The following is a 15,465-nucleotide window of genomic DNA, read 5'->3' on the forward strand; positions in this document are numbered from 1 at the left end:
GGCGCCATGAAAGGAGTGTTACTGGGGAAATGGACGGGTTCTACCGCGACACTTTTCCATTTCAAACAAACGCGCTATCTTTCTCCCGGATTCCTTGATTTGCTTGCTCAGACCTAGCRCCCACGTAAGTTTTATTGGCGAATCCCAACCCAGGCTTCATAGCCTTCTTCTTCTTCTGTAGGTKTTATGGCAGACTACAATCCCAAAATGTATATTACCGCCACCAACTGGACAGGGTTGAAAAAAACATACGTGATWGTTTTCCCTRWYACGTRWYAGGGAAAACWAACTTAATCCACCCCAAATAAAACAGTAAAAAAACACATTGACAACACCAAAACTCCTATTTCTTCCTTCCTTCAAATCTCCATATCTCCCTTCTCAGGCTCTATGACCTCGGAGGGAGGTACGGCTTGTGACAGTACTCCATGCAACTCCTCCGCCGAGAAGTCTTTCAGTCCCAGGAACCGTTCCGCCACATCCACAATGATGTCTATTTTCCTGGACTTCCTCTCYACCTTGGCAGTGCCATTAATCACCATAGCTATAAAGGCCACAGAGTCCACCTTCTCAACCTTTAACATATCTGGGTCCTGCTGTTGAACAGAAACCCCTGCAGCCCTCAGTGAAGGCCTATCCACAACCATGGACTCTTCAGGAGCACCATTAGAACCCTCAACCCTTTTAACAGCTGCTGCATATGAAACACTCTGGACAGCCCGGACTTTGACCACCTCATTCTYTTTCATCCTTGTTGGGCATTCCAAAGACGTGGCTTAACGGTTCCCACCACAATTGCAACATGTCAAATTTTCATCACTTTAAAAACACATGATATTATCTTTTCCACAACTTGAACATCTCGGCTTCTCCCTTCTGTAAACACTTGGTCTTGGGATAAATGCTCTGACTCTGTGGTTGATATATCCCAACTGCACTTGAGTAGTGAGAGACTCCATATCAAAAAACAAAAGAACAGATAGACTTCACTTTTTCTTCATTCACCATACGATTCATCCAACAAGCATCAATCAAATGGATTCTTCAAAATTGGTTATCCAATCAGCTGCTCCTCATTTACAAACTGTACTTCTACAGGATGAGAAGGGACCTTCTTATCACTGTATGCTACTTAGCTCCGTTTTCTATTCTTTTGGACAATATTCCAAATCTCCTTGACTCCAACGCCATTATGTTCACGCTCCACATCAATGTCCGCTTCCGCCATCTTTTCAGTTCATAGCCTACTTCTGATATTTTATTTCCTGATGCTGTGAAAGTGAAAGTAAAATGTGGTTTAGCTCCTCAATGTCACGCCATAGAGAGGCTTTTATTCTCTATTTTGGTKAGGCCAGGGTGTGACTAGGGTGGGCATTCTAGTTTCTTTATTTCTATGTTTTCTATTTCTTTGTGTTTGGCCGGGTGTGGTTCTCAATCAGAGGCAGCTGTCTATCGTTGTCTCTGATTGGGAATCGTACTTAGGCAGCCTTTTTTCCTTTCGCATTTGTGGGTAGTGTTATATAATTTTGTAATTAATGTTCATAAATTGCAATTATCTTTTTAGGTCTGAACCCCAGAGGTTGTAAAGTTCTAGTTTAAATGAAACAGACAGAATTCCCATCTCACAATTAGTCAAACAATTTTATTGGCGAGAGCTCTGACGTGCATATACAAAAACGTTCCTTTTATACCTTCCCTTAAACTACGCACATACATACACACTATATTTGGATTATCCCCTGAAGTCTCACCACAGTTTATTACCACTCAGCTGACAGTTCCAGTCCCCCCCAGATACGGAAAACCTGGAGGGGCTCTCACTGTCTTATTTTATCTCCACAGAGTTATAGCTGGGTCGGTTCAAACATAGGTTAAGGAGTCTCTTTGTTTTCTTTCGGCACACACATACATTCCTTTCTTCCCCAATGGTTATCATTTTTAATTACTCCTTGTCCATGCTACATAACCTCTAATCCTAATGGTTAAGTTTCTGGGTAGAATTAGTGAATCATTTATCTTAATCCTTGATAAAAATATTTTAACAGGTAGTTATCTTTGTTAGTGGCACTATTGCCCAAGTTAAGCTTCACGTTTTTTTCCTTGTTTTGTTGTTTTGTTGGCGACATTCATTTCAAATAAAAAGAAATGTACGCTCATCGCGCTGCGCTTTGGTCCAGTCATTTCCACCTAGACGACGGCCGTGACACTCAAGCTGTTTCCATTGTTGGCAAGTGACATCTGGTGGGGCTTTGGAGGGGGTGAGTGTTAGGGGGTGTGTACGGGAGGCGAAGTCAGGTGCAGGAGAGCAGAGTGTAGTAAACAGGCGCACTTTAATTCCGGTCCAAAATGACAGCACATAWAACATAACGTGMCAAAAAACACRGAACATTWAAAAAAGTATGGCGCCTGACAATTTCCACATAACAATAAACAATTACACACACAGACATGGAGGGGAACAGAGGACTAAATACACGCAGTCTGATTATGGAATGAAAACCAGGTGTGTATGGAACAAGACAAAACAAATGGACATTTGAGAAATGGAGCGGCGATGGCTAGAAAGCCGGTGACGTCGATGGCCGCCCGAACAAGGAGAGGAGCCGACTTCGGCGGAAGTCGTGACGGTGCCCCCCCATGACGCGTGGCTCCAGCGGCGCGCCAACACGTCCTCCACCGGAACCCAACATCTCTCCTCCGGGCCATACCCCTCCCAGTCCACGAGGTACTGAAGGCCCCTCGCCCGACATCTCGAATCCAGTATGGAACGAACGGAGTACGCCGGGGCCCTCTCGATGTCCAGAGGGGGCGGAGGAACCTCCCGTAACTCAGACTCCTGGAGCGGGCCAGCCACCACCGGCCTGAGGAGAGACACATGGAATGAGGGGTTAATGCAGTAATCGGGGGGGAAGCTGTAACCTGTAACATACCTCGTTCACTCTCCTCAGGACTTTAAATGGCCCCAGCTCTGCCCATTGATACACTGTGGTCCATTGGCTGCTAAAGAAATGAGCGCATAGAACTCAGTCTTTTGGCCAATGCAGCAGTAGGCCTATAACATCAATCATCAACTAAGTAAGATAGATAGACCTAAACCGACAATTAAAACAGTGGAAAATATCCTGATGAAAATGTTGGTTCTTTCAATCACATTCATCTCTTTACTCCGCCTATCTGTCTATTGAGCTACTGCTTGTGAAGCGCAACATTGTATCAAATCACCAACTGGCTGTCTCTAGCGAACTTGTACCATTGTATCAACAAGCCTATTCCGGGCCCTCAGTTTCCCGCACCAGTGAGCTCAGAACAGACGTTTCTGCTGGATATATAGAATCATCAGATCATGATATTTTGATAATCGAGTGTTGGAAAAAAATCAGGTACTGAGGAACTATCATTTCCAATGGACGTTAAAAAAACAGACAATTTACAATGTATGAGGTGAAGAAAAAATGAAGCTCAGCTTATTAGTGGTGGACGTGGTGAATTAACACAATCAGAAATCAGACATTGCCAAATGGGCACTTTCCTCCAGTTCCATGCAGCAGGCCAGGTAGGCCTACTTCTAAGCATGCTCATGCACAGGGACCCTCTGCACACATAGACAACTGACACCCACGAAGCATCGTTAGTGACGTGAGTGACGTCACCGATTGAAACGCTATTAGCGCGCACCTCGCTAACTAGCTAGCCATTTCACATCGGTTACACTGACCCCCCTTTTGACCTCCTCCTTTTCCGCAGCAACCAGGGATCCGGGTCAACAGCATCAATGTAAGTATAGTTTCCGTCCCTCGCCCCGAACCAGGGACCCTCTGCACACATCAACAGTCACTCTCGAAGCATCGTTACCCAACGCGCCACAAAAGCCAAGGCCCTTGCAGAGCAAGKGGAACAACTACTTCAAGGTCTCAAAGCGAGTGACGTCACTGATTGAAACGCTATTAGTGCGCACCACCGCTAACTAGCTAGCCATTTCACATCGGTTACACTCACCCCCCTTTTGGCCTCCTCCTTTTCCGCAGCAACCATTGATCCGGGTCAACAGCATCAATGTAACAGTATAGCTTCTGTCCCTCTCCTAGCCCCTACCTTGGCTCACTGGTTAACCAGGTACTTCAATAATGAGGACACATCAGATTGCACCAATAAGCAACATGCACACCTGAACTACTTCTCTGATTGTCACGGTTGTCGTAAGAACGGGACCAAGGCGCAGCAGATGTTGAGTTCCACATATTTATTTCAAAGTGAAACCATAAGCAAAAACAATGAATTAATAAGCGAACAACGAAACGTGACTACGTGGTGCACATGCACAAACAATATCCTACAACCACAGGTGGGAAAAATAGCTACTTAAATATGATCCCCAATTAGAGACAACAATTACCAGCTGCCTCTAATTGGGAACCATACAAAACACATAGAAACATAGAAAATATAAACTAGAACACAACATAGAAATTTTAAACTAGAATACCCCCTAGCCCTGACCTAGAAAAATCTTGGGGTTTCTGTGGCCCCGGTCCCCGGCGTTGTCGCTGTCCCCCTATGCTCCTTGGCGACTMCCGCCAAGGAAGGGTCTCGTGTCCTCATGTCCTCCCAAGTCCAAAACTCCCTTACCTCATGTTCACGCTGCTTGGTCCTTTGTTGGTGGGATATTCTATCACGATTGTCGTAAGAAAGGGACCAAGGTGCAGCGGATGTTGAGTTTCACATATTTATTTCAAAGTGAACCTTTAAGCAAAAACAATRAATCAATAAACGAACAATGAAACGTGACTACGTGGTGCACATGCACAAACACAAAACAATATTCCACAAACAAAGGTGGGAAAATTGCTACTTAAATATGATCCTCAATTTGAGACAACAATTACCAGCTGCCTCTAATTGGGAACCATACAAACACCAACATAGAAAATATAAACTAGAACAAAACATAGACATTTTAAACTAGAATACCCCCTAGTCACGCCCTGACCTACTACACCATAGAGAAACAAGGGCTCTCTATGGTCAGGGCTTGACACTGATAGAGTTCAGTGTGTCAAATTGGAGGGCCTGTTGTCCGGACCTCTGGTAGTCTGTATGGGGGTGCCACAGGGTTCAATTCTCAGGTCGACTCTCTTCTCTGTATCAATCAATGATGTCGCTCTTGCTGCTGGTGATTCTCTGAGCCACCTCTACGCAGACGACACCATTCTGTATACTTCTGGCCCTTCTTTGGACACTGTGTTAACTAACCTCCAGACGAGCTTCAAACGCAAGTAAAACTAAATGCATGCTATTCAATCGGTCACTGCCCGCACCTGCTCACCCGTCCAGCATCACTACTTTGGACAGCTCTGACTTAGAATACGTGGACAACTACAAATACCTAGGTGTCTGGTTAGACTGTAAACTCTCCTTCCAGACACACATTAAGCATCTCCAATCCAAAATTAAATCTAGAATCGGCTTCCTATATCGCAACAAAGCATCCTTCACTCATGCTGCCAAACATACCCTCGTAAAACTGACCATCCTACCGATCCTCGACTTCGGTGATGTCATCTATAAAATAGCCTCCAACACTCTACTCAACAAATTGGATGCAGTCTATCACAGTGCCATCCATTTTGTCACCAAAGCCCCATACACTACCCACCACTGCGACCTGCACGCTCTCGTTGGTTGGCCCTCGCTTCATACTCTTCGCCAAACCCACTGGCTACAGGTCATCTACAAGTCTCTGCTAGGTAAAGCCCCGCCTTATCTCAGCTCACTGGTCACCATAGCAGAACCCACTCGCAGCACGCGCTTCAGCAGGTACATCTCACTGGTCACCCCCAAAGCCAATTCCTCCTTTGGTCATCTTTCCTTCCAGTTCTCTGCTGCCAATGACTGGAACGAACTGCAAAAATCTCTGAAGCTGGAGACTCATATCTCCCTCACTAGCTTTAAACACCAGCTGTCAGATCAGCTCACAGATCACTGCACCTGTACATAGCCCATCTGTAAACAGCCCATCTATTTACCTACCTCATCCCCATACTGTATTTATTTATTTATCTTGCTCCTTTGCACCCCAGTATCTCTACTTGCACATTCATCTTCTGCACATCTACCATTCCAGTGTTTAATTGCTATATTGTAATTACTTCGCCAGCATGGCCTATTTATTGCCTTAACTCCCTTATCTCACCTTATTTGCACTCACTGTATAGATACTTTTTGTTTTCTTTTGTTCTACTGTATTATTGATTGTATGTTTGTTTATTCCATGTGTAACTCTGTGTTGTTGTATGKGTCAAATTGCTATGCTTTATCTTGGCCAGATCACAGTTGCAAATGAGAACTTGTTCTCAACTAGCCTACCTGGTGAAACAAAGGTGAAATAAAAAAAAAAAAACACTACTGTAAATACAGGTAGAACCAGTATCACCTTCAGAATTACTGGTTGTCAGCTAAATGTAGACATTGGTAGTACTACTTGCTCCCTCCCCCTCACCTATAACTTAGCACTTACTAACCCCACATTTTGACAATAAGATGGTTCACTTGAGCACTGTGACTCTTGTAGCCATCGAAAATCCCAAAACACAAATCTAATCTACCCAAAACCACATCATTAAGATAGCCTACTAACGAGCAAGAGGGTGAATGTTACTGTTATTACTGTTCTGTTCACCTGCACCACCTCAAATCATCTAACTACAGTATTTCTATGAGCAAGTGCTCTGTTACTAAATACTATGTCTATGAACACCAATGCACGTGGTCAAACCAAGTAGCGTACGGTCACCGACAGCAATTCAAATGGCAGTAGCAACACTGACTCTGAAGTTAATACAGATTAAAACTATTTTTATTATATGTAATAATCAGTATTGATAATCAGGCCTATTTACATTTTAGTCCTTTAGTAGACACTCCTATCCAGAGTGATTAGGGCTAAGTGCCTTGCTAAAGGGCACAGACATTTTTGACCTAGTCGGCTCAGGGATTCGAACAAGTGACCTTTCAGTGACTGGCCCAACGATCTTAACGACTAGGACACCTACCACCCTGGCCTATCATTACCACTCACCTGAGCCAAACACCTGTCCAACTGGCTCGCTGACTTCTTCAGCTTGCAGCTGTACTTTTAAACGTTGGTTGATTTGCCAGTGTCACTCTTAGAGACAATCAGCTGTTTGTCTAAGACCTCCCACAACCCCTCTCCAGCTGTATGTGATGGGTTCAGCATCAGTGGTGGTGCCTTCACAGGTAAGGCACAAGGTTTTGTTGGAGTTACAGGCAAAAGTGATTGTGGGTTTAAGGACTGCTTCTGTAAATCCAGGAGAGAGACAAAGACAAAGCAGGGGAAAAAATGCTGGTGAGGCACTGCATCACAGACTGCTGTTTAATATAGAGGCACACAGACCGACACACAAACACACACATTTAGGTTTGAAAAAAATGTGATCAATGTCAGAGGTCAAATTAATAAAATCAAACATAGAACTCATCAACTCCTTTATTGAAAAATATAAATATCAAACACCTCAAATTCACAAAGGATTGGCAGGACATACAGGCTGGAATTCAATTGTTGCAGATAAAATAAACACACTGCGCTTTAAAGTGCATTTGTTTTGCACAGCAGCATGTTTCATAAGGAAGGAGTGGACACTTGATTTAGGAATCATCAGTCCTGTGGTGTGATCAGTTTAGTGAACCTGGCTGAGACTGATCTCTAAGTCTAGTGTCAACTAGTCCCTTTCCCCAACTCAGTATTCACAGATCTGAAGGGTTCAGATAGGGATATGTATGTTGGGGATGGCTGAATCCAGCCCTATATGGACCTTCCTCTGTATTGCTTTCACCAATCAAGTTTGTATTTTTTCCCAATCTTAAGACAAAGTGCTGAAACAGAATTGGTGTTCAGATGTTGTGTACAACACAATCATTCAGTCATCAACACCACTAGTGTTGAGGTCTGGAGTTTAAACAGCGATACATACAATGATTGTACAAGTACAGGTTTTTGCATGTGCCAACACTCCATTTTAGAACAGTCTTGGTCCAGTCCCACAATAAATKAATGTGAGCTGGTCTTAATTCATAACATCTTCTGTGACAGAATTACATGAGACATACCAGTAACAGAACTAAAACCTGGGATATACCAAGTTAGTGGTCTTGCCCAACAAATGTTCTCAACAATCTGGTGGCAATTAGTGTTAACCCTTACTATGGTCTGTAATTGGTCCATCACAGACTGATGTACAGATATATATTTTTTTCTCTATCTTAAAATCCTAGTGACAAAATTCTATTGTGAAAACAGATATTTACCAGATTGTAATTTGATGAAGACAACATTAAAATATTAAGGCATTAAAACTTGTTAGTAATACATCTCAGTATTGCAGAGCTCTCCCCCTTATAATTAAAACAATAACAACCTGTACAAATTCCTTGACATAAGTCAAGTGAAGGCTTTAAGAATTAGTAAATTATGAAATGATAAGACATTCACAAGCTGCGATTTAAAACAGAAAGTGCAGTGGGTTGGCATAAAGCACTCTGGAGAAAATACCTGAAAAGGTATCATACAACCACAAAATGGTTGATACTATGGCTTCAAACAACCTGCACAAATTCATTGAGATTTGTAAAGACGAGGCATGAATACTGAGAAAGGATAAGAATCTACAAAGCTATTTACCACAAAGTATAAGATACTTTTTGGTCCATCATCAAAATGTTCTGAAATACAAATATTGCCCTCATATTTCTGAAGTACTGTAAGTTCATAAAGCACACTGGTCATCACATTATACAGTGAGCGGAAAATAGGCAAACATTGCACACATTGCATTCAATCTGATGAAGTACAGTGAGCTCCAAAAGTATTGAGACAGTTACATGGTTTCTGGTTGTTTTGGCTCTGTACTCCAGCACTTTGGATTTGAAATGATCCAACAACTGAGGTTAAAGTGCAGACTGTCATCTTTAATTTGAGGGTAGTCTCATCCATATCGGGTTAAAGCTGACAGTCTGCACTTTAACCTCATAGTCATTATCTATTTTCAAACCCAAAGTGCTTGACTACAGAGCCAAAACAACAAAATATGTCTGTACCAATATTTTGTAGCTCACTGTACTTCATCTGATTCCATGTTACTTTGTGCAACGTTCACCTGTTGTTTTCCTTCATTTTACATTTAATTAAAAATGTCTCCAACATGTTTCTCTCTTCTTGGTCGTTTGTCTCAATGTAACAGATATGGAGTTATGTACTGAGAGCCTTCAAACCCCATGTTTCTGGTCCTCCGTTACCCCACCAGGAAGACCACCAGCTGGAAGGAAGCAACAGAGGAAAGAGCTCATGAGACAAAACATTACTAATGACTAGGGCCAGGAGTTTTTCCTTGTCAGGTCACATGGTCTGGAAAAACTCTTGGTCTTATGTTATATATGCAACAGGTGTTCTTCCAGAAGAGTTAGACTTAAATCACACACATTCCTGCTCTCCTTTCACACCCTCATAAGCTACAACAATCAAACAGTACAGGGATTTCCTAGTTTGTCTTTTCTGGACCACAAACTTGCTCTAACAATCATCAAGGTAATCAACAACATATTAGATGGCAGAATTCCAGGTGAACGCCACTGTTTCTTACACTCAGGCTTGGACTGATCTTTAGGACTGTTGGATCTGCTGGCTTCAGCTGCTAATGAGCTGCTAATAGAAGGACAAACTTCCTTACTGTTATTACTGTTATGTTCACCTTCACCACCTCAAATCATTGATCATCAAAAACTCATTCCATGGAGGGCCGAGTGTCTGCGGGTTTTCACTCGATTGATGAAATAAGATCACCAATTAGTAAACAACTCCCCTCACCTAGTTGCCTAGATCTTAACAAAAAAACAGACACTAAGCCCTTCATGGAATGGGTTTGACACCCCAGATCTAGATGAACCCTATATACTTGTAATACAACAAAGTATAATGTATCTGGCTTTTAAGAATCTGTCAGTTATAGGAATCAGGACAAATATGGTTGGAGTGTACTGTAACTGCCAGAGCACTCTGTTACCGGGTAAACTGTCTGCTTAAGTCTCATACACACCTCCATTCCCCTGTAATTTGTCAGCAATGTTGTCCCCTGTTTTAGAGGACAGTAGCAAAACCACTCAGCAGAATCACACAGAAGGAAAACAACTACAGCCTCTCCTACTGCATCAAATGCTACTTAATAAGTTACTTCTGCTTTATACAGTCTTAAATTAACTGCCTTTAGCTGAGGAGAAGACAAGAGAGAAGTTGAGTTTAGCCTTCTCATACACAGACCATATAATTATTTGTTGTGTTCACTTCTGGATGATAATGGAAAGGATGCTGAGTGTCAGAATTCCAGGAGAATACCACTGTGTCTTCTACCATCAGGCTTTGACTAATATTTAAGACTATTGGATCCGCTAGGTTAATCTGCCAATGAGTACACAGGGACAAACTCTTCTTCTGAAAGAAAGAATACACTCATAAGGTGTATTGCCGCCACCTACTGTACAGGGTAGTAAAAAATAAACTCAAAATATTTTTTGCATTAATAAATTCATACTAATTACCAAAAGACATTTCCCCGAATTCACACTACTACCCTGAATTTCAAACAAAAAACTGTACACCTTCAGTCGGATTTAAATGTCTATTCAGATCCCTACACAGGCTCGGGAACCTGGGAGGGGGGGGACCTCTCCATTCAGTACTCCCTGTAACATTTTGTCTGTAAAGTCCTGGAGATCCAGAAATCTATTTGCCCCCTTCACAATGTCTAACTGCTTTGATTTTATTCTTCACTTGACTAGTGCAATTCATCAATTGCGCTATAAATGCAATAAAGTCCACCTTCACTGTTTGTGTGTCGGGATCCTTCTCCTGCATGGCATTCACTGCAGACTGTCGGACATCCACTACCACCTCCTCTCTACTTACTCATTCAGCTATTTTCACTGCCTCCACATAGAATCAGGGCTCCTAACTACTGCGTCTCACCGCACAACTCACATAATCAGGTTTTACATAAGTAGGGAGAACCACTTCATCAAACGCCAATCAAACCGATAGGCTTTGCGCCTTCTTTTCGTCTATCATTCGATTCAAGCGACATTCGTCTACCACTCCTGGAATGTTATCCCTAAACCACACAGCTTCTATGTCCAACGAGACACCAGAGATGACACCTTTAACCAGAGCCCAACTCTGAAAACCCTAGCTTTCCACATCATACATCGACATCTTGTAGAGCCACAGAGCCTTCTCCTTWTGCGCTTTTGAAATGCGAAATCAACATCATACCGCACCTGGTCACTCTGACCGATTCCACTTTAAACAATTCGTCCTTCACAATCTCTGAGACCGCAAACGGATCACCCCAACAAAAAAAAACATCCTTGCTTGTGAATCACACTCCAACCATCAACTGCTGTTCATTTCCAACTTCAGCCCTTTCTACTCCACTCTTCTTCACCATTGTCCACTCATTCTCCCCAACTGTAGTCGCGCCAAGAGAATAACACAATACTTCCACTTCATGTGTCAGACTCATTCCACAGAGGGCCAAGTGTCTGCAGATTTTCACTCCTCCCTTGCACTTGGATTGATKAATTAAGGTCACTAATTAGTAAATAACTCCCCTCACCTGGTTGTCTAGGTCTTAATTGAAAGGAAAAAACAAAAACCTAAGCCCTTAATGGAATGAGTTTGACACCCCAGTTCCCTCTATACTTATAATACAACAAAATATAATGTATTTAGCTTTTCAGGATCAGTCAGTTACAGGAATCAAATCATCAGGACAAATATGGTTGGAGTTCACTGTAACTGCAGGAGCACTGATTCCAGATCTGTTACCGGGTAAACTATCCACTTAAGCTTCATACGCACCTCCATTCTCCTGCCCTTTTTCAGTTTTGTCTGTGTTCTCTTCCCCTGTTTTGTTAAACATCTACTACAGCTTCTCTTATTGCATCAAATGCTACTTAAGAAGTTACTTCTGTTTATACAGTCTTAAATTAACTGGATGACTTGCCTTGTTCTGGCTGGACTCAATCACTGCATTTAACTGAGAAGACAAGAGAGAAAAGTTGAGWTTAGCATTCTCATACACAAACCATATTAGTATTTGTTGTGTTCACTTCTGGATGACAATGAAAAGGATGCTMAGTGGCAGAATTCAAGTCGAATTCCACTGTGTCTTACCATCAGTCATCAACAGAATTAAAATAAAATTGCAATCAATGGGGCAAAAAMGTATTTAGTCAGCCACCAATTGTGCAAGTTCTCCCACTTAAAAAGATGAGAGAGGCCTGTAATTTTCATCATAGGTACACTTCAACTATGACAGAAAAAAATGAGAAAAAAAATCCAGAAAATCACATGTAGGATTTTTAATGAATTTATTTGCAAATTATGGTGAAAAATAAGTATTAATTCCGATTGTTGCCTGCATCCCTTGTAAAGTTACACCATCCATTAACATTGTTTACAGCAAATAGAGTAGAAGAGGTCCCTTGAATTTAGAAGGTATTTGTCCTTTAAAGTTTGCATAAGGTTATGATGAGAAAACTTGGAAATATTCTGGGTTGTGGGATTACAGCTGTGGACTCTCTCTCTGTCTCTCTCACACACACACACCTAGTTTAAAACAGTTTTCTGGAATGGGACAAAAACAACACTACTGTTCTGTGCTGAGAGGAAGTAAGTGTGTAGTGCATGGAAGGTTGTGAATATAGTGAATATAGGGCAGTACATGAATAATGTTGTGTGTGTATTACTTTGGGAACCCTGTTAGAATATGGATCAGTCTAGTTAAGGCAACACTTACCAAACATTCTACCAAAATACTTTCTCAAAAAGTTGATCCAGGTGTCTTGGGGATATCCTGAGATGAAATAGAAACTCAAAAATGTAAGCCATTATTAAAATTTTCATTCAAATTGTGCCTTGCTTTCACTGGAATCCAAATGTTCTGAATTTTCTGTGAAGCAGTGWGTATGAAGAATTGAGACAGGAAGAGAGAATTAGCCTACCTTTCTTTTTCTTCCACAACCAAATTCCTGAGGAGTAAAAAAAATTATAATTGTATTTTTCAAGTTGATCCATGGTTCTGTATCTTATGTATTAGGTTTAACAGAGTGAGAAATAACCCCTCTTAAAGTACAAGTCTGTGTATTAACCATTCTGTCAGCTATTGAGTAGGACTTCACCCACATTTACATGTTTAAGCTGCAATAAGAAGACATCATTTCTGAGAGCACCAATAAACAACCTGCATACAGTACCTGCACMAGGCCGACTTCAAATCAATGTGAAAGTAACCAGTGCATTAAACAGCTGACGACAAATGCAAACTATGCTCGATAAATACTACACATGCATTGAAATAAAAAGGCATACATCAAAGGACTTACCCAGGYCTACAATCAACAAGAATGCACAAAGACAAACTCAAAGAATGACAAGAATCACAAAATATACACATGCTTTTTTAAAGGGAGCTAACATGCTAACCACTCCGCTGATGTTGCAAAATAAATGTACACATACTGTGCATTCAGAAAGTATTCAGACCCCGTCCCCTTTTTCCACATTKTCTTACATTATACCCATATTCTAAAATTGATTAAATAAAAAAATGTCCTCATCAATCTACACACAATACACCATAATACAAAAGTGAAAACAGGTTTAGAAATGTTTGCAAATTTATAATAAAATAAAAACAGAAATACCTTATTTACATAAGTATTCAGACCCTTTGCTATGAGACTCGAAATTGAGCTCAGGTGCATCCTGTTTCCATTGATCATCCTTGAGATGTTTCTACAACTTGATTGGAGTCCACCTGTGGTATATTCAATAGATTGGACATGATTTGGAAAGGCAAACACCTGTCTATATACGTTTCCACAGTTGACAGTGCATGTCAGAGGGAAAACCAAGCCATGAGGTAGAAGGATTTGTCTGTAGAGCTCCGAGACATGATTGTGTCGAAGCACAGATCTGGGGAAGTGTACCAAAGAAATTCAGCAGCATTGAAGGTCCCCAAAAACATAGTGGCCTCCATCATTCTTAAATGGACCAAATTTAAGAATGGCTGGCTGCCCGGCCAAACTGAGCAATCAGGGGAGAAGGGCCTTGGTCAGGGAAGTGACCAAGAACCCAATGGTCACTCTGACAGAGCTCCAGAGTTCCTCTGTGGAGATGGGAGAACCTTCCAGAAGGACAACCATCTCTTCAGCACTCCATCAATCAGGCCTTTATGATAGAGTGTTAGACGGAAGCTTGGAGTTTGCCAAAAGGCACCTAAAGGATTCTCAGACCAGAGAAATAAGATTCTCTGGTCTGATGAAATCAAGACTGAACTCTTTGGCCTGACTGCCAAGCGTCGAGTCTGGAGGAAACCTGGCACCATCCCTACGGTGAAACATGGTGGTCGCAGCATCATGCTGTGGGGATGTTTTTCAGCAGCAGAAACTTAGGGGACTGGTCAGGATCGAGGGAAAGATTAACGGCGCAAAGTACAGAGAGACCCTTGATGAAAACCCACTTCAGACTGCTCAGGACCTCAGACTAGGGCAAAGGTTCTCCTTCCAACAGGACAACRACCCTAAGCACACAGCCAAGACAATGGAGGAGTGGATTCGGGACATGTCTCTGAATGTCCTTGAGTGGCCCAGCCCAAGCCTGGACTTGAACCCAATCGAACATCTCTGGAGAGACCTGAAAATAGCTGTGCAGTAACGCTCCCCATCCAACCTGACAGAGCTTGAGAGGATCTGCAGAGAAGAATGGGAGAAACTCAACTCACCAATACAGGTGTGCCCAGTTTGTAGTTGAGGTCGACCGATTAATCGGAATGGCCGATTCATCGGAATGGCCGATTAATCAGGCCGATTTCAATTTTTCATAACAATCGGGAATCGTTTTTTTTTTTTTTTTTACACCTTTATTTAATCTTTATTTAACTAGGCAAGTCAGTTAAGAACACATTCTTATTTTCAATGACGGCCTAGGAACGTTCTGCCTCGTTCTGCCCAGATTTTTAACCTTGTCAGCTCGTGGGATCCGAGCTGACAACTAGTCCAATGCTCTCCAATGTTAACTAGTCCAATGCTCTATACACCTGATTACATTGCACTCCACGAGGAGCCTGCCTGTTACGCGAATGCAGTAAGCTAAGGTAAATTGCTAGCTAGCATTAAACTTATCTTTATAAATAAACAAATCAATCAATGACTGTCATTGCCTCCAATGTGTACTTAACCATAAAACATCAATGCCTTTCTTAAAATCAATACACAAGTATATATTTTTAAACCTGCATATTTTAGCTAAAAGAAAATACAGGTTAGCAGGCAATATTAACCAGGTGAAATTGTGTCATTTCTCTTGGTTCATTGCACGCAGAGTCAGGTTAATGC

At 41.9% G+C, this 15,465-nt stretch overlaps 1 protein-coding gene and 1 long non-coding RNA gene across 3 annotated transcripts in view; both read right to left on the bottom strand.

The window, feature by feature from the left end:
• Window positions 1-15,465, bottom strand: part of LOC112074606 (SLAM family member 7-like) — a 52,685-nt gene that overhangs the window by 19,906 nt on the left and 17,314 nt on the right. The window lies entirely within an intron of this gene.
• LOC112074605 (uncharacterized) lies at window positions 7,359-15,272 on the bottom strand. Of its 2 annotated transcripts, XR_011477043.1 has the most exons (5): window positions 13,774-15,272; window positions 13,072-13,098; window positions 12,867-12,923; window positions 12,072-12,104; window positions 7,359-9,332 (listed from the first exon to the last, which is right to left on the bottom strand). It is a non-coding gene; the product is annotated as an uncharacterized lncRNA (long non-coding RNA). The 2 variants fall into 2 exon arrangements; XR_002894785.2 differs by having other exon boundaries at window positions 13,072-15,270.

The sequence above is a fragment of the Salvelinus sp. IW2-2015 genome, unplaced genomic scaffold, assembly GCF_002910315.2.
Source record: "Salvelinus sp. IW2-2015 unplaced genomic scaffold, ASM291031v2 Un_scaffold2714, whole genome shotgun sequence".
Taxonomy (NCBI): Eukaryota; Metazoa; Chordata; class Actinopteri; order Salmoniformes; family Salmonidae; genus Salvelinus; species Salvelinus sp. IW2-2015.